The following is a 13,274-nucleotide window of genomic DNA, read 5'->3' on the forward strand; positions in this document are numbered from 1 at the left end:
ATTGCCTTCAAGGTGAACTCAGTTTTCAGGTTCTCATCATTGTAGGTGCCCTGCTCGTCTGATGTCAGCAATAGGTGGGTGAGGACTCAGCTCCATAAAATTAATATTTCTGAAAAAACCCAAATCTCTTCAATGCCAAACTAGAGACTTTAAAATTCAGTAACACCTGGATATCTACTTGCCTCAAAGTATGTTTTAAAATCACACCTGGTAGTATGTGCCCATTTGTAGATTTTTAAAAACAAATTAAAGCATGAAAGCATGAACCATTGAACTTACAACAGTTAAGAAAATCTGTTGAGGGACACAATAACTATTACATACTTATGAACCGCAATAACAGCTTCACATAAAAACAGGAGTTTAGAGTGCACTGCATACGATCAGAATTGGTTAATCCTGCTCACAGTGTTAGTTTGCAAAGTTAGCTGCCTCACTTTTAATTTTAATATCCCACTGATCGAATCAAATACTCACATAATGCCATATAGCCTCAGTAGCTAACTATGACAAAAATGTCGAGTTTTTAGAGTTTCTGTGATTGGTTATTAGACAGAAGTGAAAATGGGGTAAGAAAGAAGAAAATTAAAAACTGCTCACCAATATACTTCTGCTTTCTCTTCCACAAGAAAAACTGTCTTGGATTATTATTGAGGTGCTCTACCTGGTAACACTGCCAAATACTGACAATATTTACCCAAATGTGACCGATGGATCAACAAGGAGTGAATCTGGAAAGTTAACTCTTAACCTATTAATCATAATTTACTACTAAGCTGCATTCAACCACAGGCACAAAGCTGCCGCACAAATTTCTTATTATTCAGAGAACTACAGTACTGTGTATCAAGTAAATTAGCAGTTTCTGTAAAGTCCACATAACACTTTCTCAACTCATATCCTACGTGAAACATTTAGAACGCACTTGCTTACCAAATTCTGGCATAACGTACACTACCTCACTGTGTAGCATGCACTATACAGAGCAGGCCACTCTGATAAACCAACTCACACTAAATATAGCTTTTTCTACAGATGAGAATCTAAGGAATGTCTTACCTTTAATATCAGTTCTGCTCCTTGTGTTTATGTAACATTAGCAAGATTTAATTTAATTGAAAAACGAAAGGTGGTTTCTGCATGCAGGTTATATTCCCTTCCTGAGAGACAATGCAAACAGATTATTTCACAGCTGAGGAGAACTTCTCACCTGGCTACTCTGTGAACATAGTGGTAGTTTAATCATCTACCACAGGCTGGCATTCATAAAAACACACATCTGAAAAAGAGATATCTGTCTGTTGCCATAAATTAGTAAAGTACAGAATTATAAAAAAGTATATTGGTGAAATAATTAGCATTCTTTAATATGTTCAACTTTAAAATGTGCGCATGAAGCTCCCTCTATCTGGGAGAGGGAAAACAAAAACCATTAAGCTTTAAAGTTCGTGAAACATTACCATTCAAAACTAAATGCATTTATTCCAAGAATAGCCATAAATAATTCTTCTTTTATATATTTATAACCCCCAAACTGTAGCGGCAATGTTGGGAACGGCATTAAACAGAAAATTAGAGATGCATGCAATAAAGGAATATCTGTAATTATGGGTGACTTTAATCTGCATATAGATTGGGCAAATCAAATTAGTAACAATACCGTAGAGGAGGAATTCCTGGAGTGTATACGGGATGGTTTTCTGGACCAATATGTTTTAGAACCAACTAGAGAACAGGTCATCCAAGACTGGGTATTGTGTAACGAGAAAGGAATAATTGGCAATCTAGTTGTGCGAGACCCCTTCGGGATGAGCGACCGTAATATGATAGAATTCTTCATCAAGATAGAGAGTAATGTAGTGGATTCTGAGATGAGGGTCCTGAATCTTAATAAAGGAAACTACGATGGTATGAGACGTGAGTTGGCTATGATGGATCGGGAAATGTTACTTAAAGGGATGATGGTGGATAGGCAATGGCAAACATTCAAAGAGCACATGGGTGAACTGCAACAATTGTTTATTCCTGTCTGGCACAAAAGTAAAACTGGAAAGGTGGCCAAACCATGGCTTCCAAGGGAAATTAGAGATGGCATTTGATCCAAGGAAGGGGCATACGAATTGGCCAGAAAAAACAACAGACCTGAGGATTGGGAGCAGTTTAGAATTCAGCAAAGGAGGACCAAGGGATTGATTAAGAAGAGGAAATTAGAGTACCAGAGTAAGCTTGCGGGGAACATAAAAACTGACTGTAAAAGTTCTATAGGTATGTGAAGAGAGAAAGATTGGTGAAGACAAATGTAGGTCCCTTACAGTCAGAAACAGGGGAATTTATAATGGGGAACAAAGAAATGGCTGACCAACTAAATGCATACTTTGGTTCTGTCTTCACAAAGGAGGACACAGATAACATACCAGAAATGTTGGGGAACACGGTTTAGTGAGAGGGAGGAACTGAAAGAAATCAGTATTAGTAGGGAAATGGTGTTGAGGAAATTGATGGGATTGAAGGCCGATAAATCCCCAAGGCCTGATAAGCTACATCCCAGAGTACTTAAGGAAGTGGCCCTAGAAATAGTGGATGCATTGGTGGTCATCTTCAGAGATTCTATAGACTCTGGAACAGTTCCTACAGATTAGAGGGTAACTAATGTAACCCTACTATTTAAAAAGGGAGGTAGAGAGAAAACAGGGATTTATAGACCAGTCAGCCTGACGTCGGTAGTGGGGAAAATTCCAGAGTCTATTATCAAAGATTTAATAGCTGGGCACTTGGAAAACAGTGGCAGAATCGGACAGAGTAAGCCTGGATTTATGAAAGGGAAATCGTGCTTGACAAATCTACTGGAATTTTTCGAGGATGTAACTAGTAGAGTTGATGAGGGGGAACCAGTGGATGTGCTTTATTTGGACTTTCAGAAGGCTTTCGCCAAAGTCCCACATAAGAGATTAGCGTGTAAAATTAAAGCGCATAGGATTGGGGGTAGTATATTGAGAAGGATAGAAAACTGGTTGGCAGACAGGAAACAAAGAGTAGGAATAAACGGGTCATTTTCCGAATGGCAGGCAATGACTAGTGGGGTACCGCAGGGATCGGTGCTGGGACCCCAGCTATTCGCAATATATATTAATGATTTAGATGAGGAAACTAAATGTAATATCTCCAAATTTGCAGATGACACAAAGCTGGGTGGGAGGGTGAGCTGTGAGGGGGATGCAGAGATGCTTCAGTGTGATTTGGACAAGCTGAGTGAGTGGGCAAATGCATGGCTGATGCAGTATAATGGGATAAATGTGAGGTTATCCACTTTGGTAGCAAAAACAGGAAGGGAGATTACTATCTGAATGGCTATAAATTGAATGAGGGGAATGTGCAACGAGACCTGGGTGTCCTCCTACATCAGTCACTGAAGGTAAGCATGCAGCTGCATCAGGCGGTAAAGAAGGCAAATGGTATGTTGGCCTTCATAGCGAGAGGATTCAAGTACAGGAGCAGGGATGTCTTGCTGCAATTATACAAGGCTTTGGTGAGACCACACCTGGAATACTGTGTGCTGTTTTGGTCTCCTTATCTAAGGAAGGATGTTCTTGCTATAGAGGAAGTGCAACGAAGGTTTACATACTGATTCCTGGGATGGCGAGGCTGACATATGAGGAGAGATTGAGCCGGTTAGGATTATATTCGCTGGAGTTCAGAAGGATGATGGGGGGTCTCACAGAAACCTATAAAATTCTAACAAGACTAGACAGGGTAGATGCAGGATGGGTGTTCCTGATGGTGGGGGTGTCCAGAACCAAGGGTCACAGTATGAGGATACGGGGTAGACCATTTACGACTGAGATGAGGTGAAATTTCTTCACCCAGAGAGTGGTGAGCCTGTGGAATTCACTACCACAGAAAGCAGTTAAGGCCAAACCATTGTATGCTTTCAAGAAGGAGTTAGATATAGCTCTTGGGGTAAAGGGAATCAAAGGATATGGGGAGAAAGCAGGAGCAGGCTATTGAGTTGGATGATCAGCCATAATCATAATGAATGGCGGAGCAAGCTCGAAGGGCTGAATGGCCTACTCCTGCTCCTATATTCTATGTTTATATGTTAACCTTGGCCAGAATTGTTACCTTGATGGACAGGCGGGCCCCACCAGCTCGGCGACGGGCGGGCCACCAAGCTCCACCGCCGAAACGGGGCCTGCTGCCATTTTGAGTGGGCGGGCCAATTAGGGCCCCAGCCAGCGGCCAGCCTGACAGGAAGCACTATGTGCTTCCTGTACAGGAGGTGGAGGGATTCCCCATCTGTCAAAGTGCGCTCTTTTGCACATGCACGCGAAAGAGCGCACTGCTCCCTGAGACTAAGTGCTGTCTCAGGGAGATTACTGACAGTGTCAAAAACATTAATAATAGAAATATATTAAAATTATTAACATGTCCCCCTCATGTGACAATGTCACACGAGATGGGAAATGCTAATAAAAAGGACATATATTTTATTAAAGTTTTTAAAAACGGACATGAAACTTCATCCCGCCAGCGGATGAGGTTTCATGTATTATGAGAAGCCTGCTGGTGCTCCTGGCCTGCCCACCAGCCTTAAGGTTGGATGGGCAGGGTCTTTAATTATCTTAATGATCCTGTCAATGGCCTTAACTGGCCTTTGACAGTCAGCAGGCAGACAGCCTGTGTCATCCCGTGTCATTTTTCCTGTCGGCGAGCGGGCCCCGCCCCCAAATCACCAACGGGAAAATTCTGCCCCTTATTTTTGAGACACAAAAATGACATTTTAGAATTGATTTCTTTAAAAATTGGGGAACAGAACTAAAAAAAATCTCGAACTCACTAAACCTACAGGAACTATCCATATTGTGTAACTGAAGTCTTAAAACTTCTTTTATTTGCTCTCAGCTCCCTTGCTTTCTGAAGGGTACGTCTTGTGTTGATACTTGGGTCTACAGATGCCAACAGCCCTCTAGTATGTTATTAAAGCCTTCACATTTAAACATAAACATCAAGGATCTGTGCAATATTTAAACTTAGGAGGAAAAGGGTGACATGTGTACAAATAACACATATAAAATATGATTTTTGTAAAGAAAAAGTTATGAAATATTCTTATAAAGTTAATTTTAAACAAAATTGAAGAAGTTCACTAGCCCCAAAGTGTTAGCACTAATGTTAACAGTACAAGTATTAATTAGCTGTGCATTGCATATAGCAAAGCCTGGGGAAGCATTGTAAGGAAGTCTTGTAACTGCATGATTAGGTGAGAGCGAGGGAAACGTGAGACTGTACCTGTTGTCAATGGCTAACAAGTGACCTTTGTTTCTGTTTGAGTAACTTAGTTGGTTTGTGCCATATCACCCGGAAACAGCTTCGTTAAAATAAAAATAAACATAAGAAGTCCATTATGCATTGGGTAATGCAAAAAAACACTCTCAGGAGACAGCCTAGCTACCCAGAATGAAAATATAATACTGGATTAATATTTACAATGTGCAGTTGGAAGCTACAATTATAACAATTGCTTAAATTGGTATAGATGAATATCACTTTTTGTGATAGCTTAGAGATTCAAATGTTTTTCATCCAGAGGTAACTCCCTCCCAACCCACACATCTGCATGTTTCGCAGAGAAGAACACAGAGATTTTAAAAAATTGAAAAGAAGAAATGTAATACAGTTTCAACACAATTTTAAAATGTGTATGTGAGTCCCAAAGCTTCCAGGGCACTAGAAAAGTATGGGACATGGAACAGCACCTCATCTTCCAATTAGGCACTTCACAGCCTTCAGGACTTAACATTGAGTTCAACAACTTCAGACCATGAACTCGCTCCTCTATCCTCATCCTGTTTTTTCAAAATTCTTTTTTTAAATCCACTTATTTTTATTTTCATTAATTTATTCATTGTTTCATCCCCTTTTTTATCCCCCTTTTTATCCCATTTTCATCCCTTTTCCCCACCACACCCCTCCCCCCACCCCACCCTCACAAGGGCCATCTGTTACTTGTTCATGTTGTTCTTTTCAGAATGCTTGCCCTTGTTCTGCTATTATCACATTCTGCTTTCTTACTTTTGACACCATCAGCACCTTTTTTAGCCCTTATCACTACCATTAACACTCCCCTTGTCCTTTTGCTTAAGACATCTTTTGTAATTTCTCCTTTGCCTCCACCTATCGCTGGCCTTCTATCCAGCTTCACCTGCTCCACCCCACCCCCCCTTAAACAGTATAAATTTCATCACGTTTCCACTTCTCTATACCTCTGAAGAAGGGGCATACGGACTCAAAATGTCAACTCTGTTTCTCTCTCCACAGATGCTGTCAGACCTGCTGAGTTTTCCAACGTTTTCTGTTTTTGTTTCAGGTTTCCAGCATCCCCAGTATTTTGCTTTTATGGGGCATGGAGGTTTGGCCAATCTTAATGCAAGGGCCTCATCTAAATAAAGATTCTCAGAGTCTTGTTCAATAGATGGCCATATTCACAACATAACCAGTGGGTGAGAGCAGGAACTGGATGGCAGGGGAATGGAGCCAGTGATCCATAGTCCTTGGCTGACAGTGGGAAGAGGAATTGGGAGGTGTTCCAGGGCAATCGGGGATCTTGGGGAAACTGGACCGGGAGTGGGGAGGGTGAAGTGTGCTCGTGTGGCGTAGGGCTCCATGCAGGGTCTGGAGGCATGGCAGTTCTGCTTCACCTGGTTCCCAAGGAGTTCCAACAGAATTAATTTTTAAAGATTTACCCTGGCCCCTTAAGGACAGTTGACACCACCACAAACAGCCACAAACAGCACAAGATTCTCCTTGACTTCATGAATATTATGACATTATTGGACTGCAAGTTCTTCAGGATGAAAAACCCTTTAGCCTCAGTTTCCATAATGCCAAAACTAAACTGGCCACCATAGACATACATGATCTATAGTTTGTTGTTGCCCAGTCTCGATTTCTTCAATTCTCTGTACAAGAAACTCAGCCTGTTCTTGAATGTTGCCAAAACAAATCTTATATATCAAACCACATCTGGTCCACCTCCCAAATATGTTGAAGGAGAGACTCGGAATATGCTGCGCACTACCCATATCTTGGCAGCCACCATTCTCAAAAGGCCACTATTGACAAGAAGATCGAACTTTGGATCAGCTGCGCTAGCTCAATTCTCTGCAAACTACAGCAGTGATTGTTTGACAACAAAGGCCTCCGCAAGTCAACAAAAGTTCAAGTGCACAGAACAATTGTTGTCACCGCACTCCTGTACTGCAGTAAGACCTGGACTCGGTGGCCTGGAGTTTCACTCCTGAGGCAGGTGCGCAGTGGGGGAATCTCCTGGCTTGACAGACCCACCTTGGGAAAAAGTGCCCTGAATGGCGGCATCTTCGTTCTGGGAGGGTAGGTGCATGCTGGAGTTGAGCTACTGCCACCAGGCAGATTGAGGCGGCTACTGATTGCTGGTTTAAATGGTTCACCATAACTTTCTAGAGCTTCTTCCCAGTTGTTCTGTCAAATATTAGGCCCTCTAGGCCTCACACCTCACCCCCTTCACCGCACCCCCCCAACAATTCCCTATACCCATACATGTCAACTCATGAACCCTACCTGCTCCCATGGCCCCTTATAGCTACTATGTCAACTTGATGCTAACTCATTGCCCACTCCACACACCTCCATGTCCCCTCAGAGTCCCATGCCAACTTAGTGCCAACTCATGTCCCCCACCTACCACCCTTTGCCCTTGCACCCTCCATGCCAATTCAGCCAGTGTCCATCATGGGCAGACCTCAGGAGCCATGCTGAGGTAAAACAAAATAAAGTTCTAAATATCTATTACAGATTTCACTATGTATAAAAAAACTCTTATTCATGAAAGCTCATTCAATACATTTAAATCCCCTTAAGTAGTTAAACCCTTATTTAAAAAGCATTTGTATACATAATCACACATCAAAAACAACTAACCCTTTAAGCATTCCTTGGAGCTATCAATCAAACTATGAACTTACGGCTCCCCACTGTGATAACAATAGGCTCTGGAAAGCAGTCAAGCAGTAATAATGTTATAATGATAACACTTAGGGTTACGTCAACAACCAACTAGTGAAACAACAAGCACATTTTTTCAACTCTCAGACATAGCTGGCTGTTTTTTCTCAATTTTCAAAGGGCAGGCTATGTAAATAACTTGACAGTTTCACAGACCTTATCTACCCTTTACAAGCATTTACATGTATTCCAAAAATTTGTACCTCACACACTGTTGGATAAAGCCCTTGCTCCAGCTAAAACAGGGTCTGTTTGAACTCAATACTGAGTTCAAATGGCCCTGCTGAGTTTGGGTTCCTCTCAGGTACGACGCACATCCCACCCCCATTCCTTCCTACCATCATCCCAGCAAAGCTAAGATGGAATGGGGGAAGGACTTCTGGAACTGGGTTTCCAGCTCCATTTTGGATGCATTATGGTGTCTCCACAACTTGATGAAAATCTAGGCCAATGAATCAGTGACACAAGAGTGCTAGAGAAATTCCATCAGCAATGCCTCTGGTGCATCTTCCAGATTCAACAGGAAGAGTGTCGAACAAATGCTAGTGTCCTTCTTGAAGACAGCTCCACAAGCAGTCAGGCAAAACTGCAAAATCAACTTTGACAGACTGGACACTGTGTCCGGATAGCCAAAAACCATCTCCTCTGCCAGGTCCTGTTTTCTCAGCTCTCAAATGGTCAATGTTCCAGGGGGAGACAAAGAAAATACTTCAAAGACACTCTGAAGCTCTCCTTGAAGCAAGGCAACGTTGTCATTAATGACTGGGAGGAGCTTGCTACCAGTTATTCAAAATAATGACAACTTGTCCATTAAGCTACATTACACTTTGAGTCACAATATCTTACTGATGAGGCAGAGCAGCAGCTGAGAAGGAAAGAAAAGGAAATAAATCCCATACTCAGGATTCCACTACATCATGTGCTCAAAGATCTACGAGTCGAGAATCAGCCTATTCAGTCACATGAAGACCCATGGCAGTAACCGTGAAACCGAATAGACTTTTTCTTATTCATTCATGGAATGTGGGCATCACTGGCTAGGCCAGCATTTATTGCCCATCCCTAATTGCCCTTGAGAAGGTGGTGGTGAACTGCCTTCTTGAACTGCTGCAGTCCACAGTGCTGTTAGGGAGGAAGTCCCAGGATTTTGACCCAGCAACAGTGAAGGAACAGCGATATATTTCCAAGTCAGGATGGTGAGTGGCTTGGAGGGGATCTTCCAGGTGGCAGTGCTCCCATGTGTCTGCTGCCCTTGTCCGTCTAGAAGATAGTGGTCATGGGTTTGGAAGGTACTGTGTAAGGAGCTATGGTGAGTTCCTCCAGTACATCTTGTAAATGGTACAGAATGCTGTCACTGTGCGTCAGTGGTTGAGGGTGTGAAAGTTTGTAGATGGGATGCCAATCAAGCAGGCTGCTTTGCCGTGGATGATGTCAAGCTTCCTCTAATTGAGAGACAGGTGACAATGACAGTTCAAATACACTTTATTGGCTGTAACGCGCTTCGGATGTACTGTAGTCTTGAAAGAAGCTATGTAAACGCATGTCTTTAATTATGTATTATGAACCACATGTTCCTTTTCAGTCCAGTTTAGCTCCCTCCATATCTCTGCAGTAATGGTCATGCCAGAGGATCATACCCACCACAGACTCTTTCAGACAATGGACCCAAGAGACAATGGGCTAGTTGTTCTCCTTTTACTGGCTTGAGTTCCATCTTGTGTTAAACTGCTTGCAAAGACAACATCTTGTCTGCCATCACAAGGTTAGCTCACTTATTTTCTGTAAAAGTGGTTCACAGCCTATAAACAGCATAGTTTCTATAGCTGTTGGCTTCAGTTTCAAAGAACTCCGCACAAAAGCTTATGTGTGCACACACACGCACTCAAGTGCTTAAAGACATGCTTCATGACTGTTTAGCTAAGAGCAGTACCTTCCTCAGTGGCTCGTGACCGTCAGAATAAGTCATCAATCACAAAAGTACTTTCCTGGCCTCTTTAGGATAGGCGACAACACTTCAGCTGCTCTGGCTCAAAAGTATTGTTGTGTTTGTCTCCAAAAGCAATAGTCTTTTGTACTTGTAAAGCCATCCAAGGAACTTGCTGTTTTATTGCTTTGTGCTAGGCTTTGAGAGGACAGAGGTTCTCAATACCCCAGTAAGTTCAGAATTTCCGGTGCCCATCAGGATAAAGTGTAGACTGCGGTTGATAAACTTAAGTAATATAAAATAAGAATAAAACCAGAGGATGAAGTTGCCTGAGGAAACTTTGGTGCAGTCATAACTGCTGTTAAGAAGGCTACACAACATATTTCTTAGAAACATGAAACCCCCCCCCCCTACTGTTTGCTTGTCATTTGACTAAAAAGTAGTCTTTGCTTTTTTAAAAATTTATTTTTGGTATGTGAGCACACTGGCAAGGGCAGCAGTTATTGCCCATCCCAAAATGCCCTTGAGGTAAGTCACCTACAACTGAGCGATTTGCTAGACAATATCAAAGGACAATTAAGAATGAATCATATTGCTGTGGATCAGGAGTCACATGTAGGCTAGACCAAGTAGGGACAGCAGATTTCCTCCCCAAAGCACATTAGTGAACCAACCAAAGGAGTTTTCAACATCAATCCAGTCAGTTAATGATCAATCAGACTAGCATTTTATTCCAGATTTATTAATTAATTGAATTTAAACACCCCCAGATGCCATGGTGGGACTTGAACTCATGTTTCTAGCATTTGTGAAGGTTTCTGGATTACTAATCCAGTAACATTACCATTATGCAACCAATCTCTGTATTTTCATGTCTTATAGCCAGTGACCACTGCTGGGAAGTGTGCTTGGAACACTAAGTGAGAACTGTATCAGACTTGGCTGAGACATTCTCCACAGTTGACTAGATTGGGAAACACTAACTGCTAAGGTTGATATAATCAAGAATACCTATTTGGGCAAGGAACTGAAGAACTATTAACTCAAACAGACCATAAAGCTTGATCCTAAGCCAGCTCATTTATCCCTACAGAAACCATTTAAATGAACACATTGAGTTAAGAAAGTGAAATGTTCTGGCATGTGACCAGTTGCTGAAACTTCTCACTTCTTTGGGATTATGTCTACATTACTAAAAGTTAAATTAAGCAAAAGACACATTTTTCTGTGCCCTCAATACCATCTTACAAATATTAAAATTTTATTCAACCCACACAACATATAATGTGCCTATGCCTCAACCAGCATGTGTTATAATCCTAGTTCCAGGTCATAGCTTTTGGCTTTTCCCATTTCAGCACTAGCAATGTGTATTTAGTGTCATGAAAATGTCTAAGTAGCTAATGATATGTAATTTATTAACAAATTCCTAACTTTTAAATAGCTATATATAATAAAAGCTCTGATTTTAACTGGAAAGAGTTCAGCTGGAAGTTGTGTGGGCAGGGGCTGAGGCAGAATGTACACCAACCAGCTCTCTGCAGCACGAGACCTAGGAGATTTTAATTCCTACCTGGAAGTGGTAGCTGTCAGGCAGGCAGCAGCATTACAGACAGCGAGGTGCCACTAAGGCCATGAAGGAACAGTCAGCTACATTAAATTAAGTAGTTGGACAATGAGGGGGCAGTGGAAGCCTAAGGTGGCCTTGCAGGCCGCAGAGGAACACTCATGCCCCACCTGACCCACAAGGAAATTCTTCTTCTCGTCTACCAGGTAGCATCCTCAATTATCAGAGAGGTGCCAAACCACAGCTTATGCCGTGACTTTACTACAGGGCAGGGTGAGGAAACAAGCCCCAAGTCTACCTCAGCCAAACTGGGATCAAACCCAGCAGTTGGTGTTATTGTGAACCACACGCCAGCCATCTAGCCAACTGAGCTAATCGGCCTCTCCCATAAAGGAAATTAGAGAAAAAAAAAGAACTTAGTACCTGTCCCTTTCCTGGGTCCACCTCCTCTTGCCACAACACTGAGCGGCATTCAATGAAGGTAATGGGGATCTCAGCCATCGGCTATATATCTGGAAGAGAGCCTGGCGTCGCCTTCTTTGGGGAACCCAACTAATTAGGCACTTAAGTGTCCAGTGACAGGCCTTCCCTGGGATCAAGGACTCCAGGGAAGTGAAATCCAACCAGCCAGACAATCAGAGGCCAGCAGCTGCCCATTGCAGGCAGCACCCCTGGGGGAATGGTGGTGGGTGCTGGTAATGCACCCACAGTGGCCCAGGATCAGTCAAGGTGCGTGAGTACGGGATGGGGGGCATCACTTGGTGGTGGTTGCAGGAGAGTGGGGTGGGGGAGGGCAGTTCAGAAGCAAGGGAGTGACTCTCAGCTGGACCCCCCCTTCCGATGCCACGTCCTTGATTAGCATTGAATGAGGGACTCCTTTTGGCATCCTGCAAGCAAACCTGACTACCCCACCCACTGCTCGGTAAATACCAGCAGCAGCGGGATGAGGCCCTGAAGTGGGCATCTCAATTAGCATCAGGGTAGAAGTCGGTCCACAAGTCTTCCCACCCTGGACGTCATCAGTGCAAAGAAGGGATGGCAACAGAGTCCTCACCCGGCACCCTCCCGCCCGACTGAATGCCCCCACCACCTCCAAACTCATCTCTGAGGAGGGCATTAAACTCCGCCCATTGTTTCGGCACAGATTTCTGGTTAAAATTACAGCCGGGCATCAAAGACAAAATCAGAACCTGAGCTGCATATTTAGAGAAAGAATCCACTGTTTTTTGGCAGGTGTCCCTCTCGTCTGTTCAGAAGAGCAGGTTTACATCAGAACCCACGGAAAGGCAGTGGGATTAGTATGGGTAAATCTATTCTAACTGCCTTTCACCAGGTAGGTTTAAAATTGCCTCTTCAGTGTTGTATTAATGCATACAAAAAATAAATTATCTAAATCAATTTCTTTTTTAGTTTAGTTATGTAACCATCAGGAATTTCAGAAAACCTGTTCCTCTCCTTGAAGCATACCTTCTGACAAAAGTACAGTAGTACAGTTCCAATCCTGGGTTGAACTCTTTCCAGCCTACTGCCTTAGGTCTTATGAAATTTGAGTCTGCTCGTTGAATATTTAATTTGCTTAGTTGACAGAAATACCGATCTTATCATGTTTCTTTCATTAGCCTTTATAGCAGTAGTTTTTGTGTTTTGGTCATATCATGGATAAGAGGATGCACTATAGCTATTTCCTAAGGATCAATGAGAGCTTTGGCAGTGTTGGGGAACTGTCTGTTTCGGTCAGAAGCCTGC

The 13,274-nt window shown here is 42.7% G+C and overlaps 1 protein-coding gene across 9 annotated transcripts in view; it reads right to left on the bottom strand.

Annotated features, from left to right (window-relative positions):
* Positions 1-13,274, bottom strand: part of tmem45a (transmembrane protein 45a) — a 114,944-nt gene that overhangs the window by 67,941 nt on the left and 33,729 nt on the right. The gene's annotated exons all lie outside the window — the stretch shown is intronic.

This window comes from Carcharodon carcharias, chromosome 18 (genome assembly GCF_017639515.1).
Source record: "Carcharodon carcharias isolate sCarCar2 chromosome 18, sCarCar2.pri, whole genome shotgun sequence".
NCBI lineage: Eukaryota > Metazoa > Chordata > Chondrichthyes > Lamniformes > Lamnidae > Carcharodon > Carcharodon carcharias.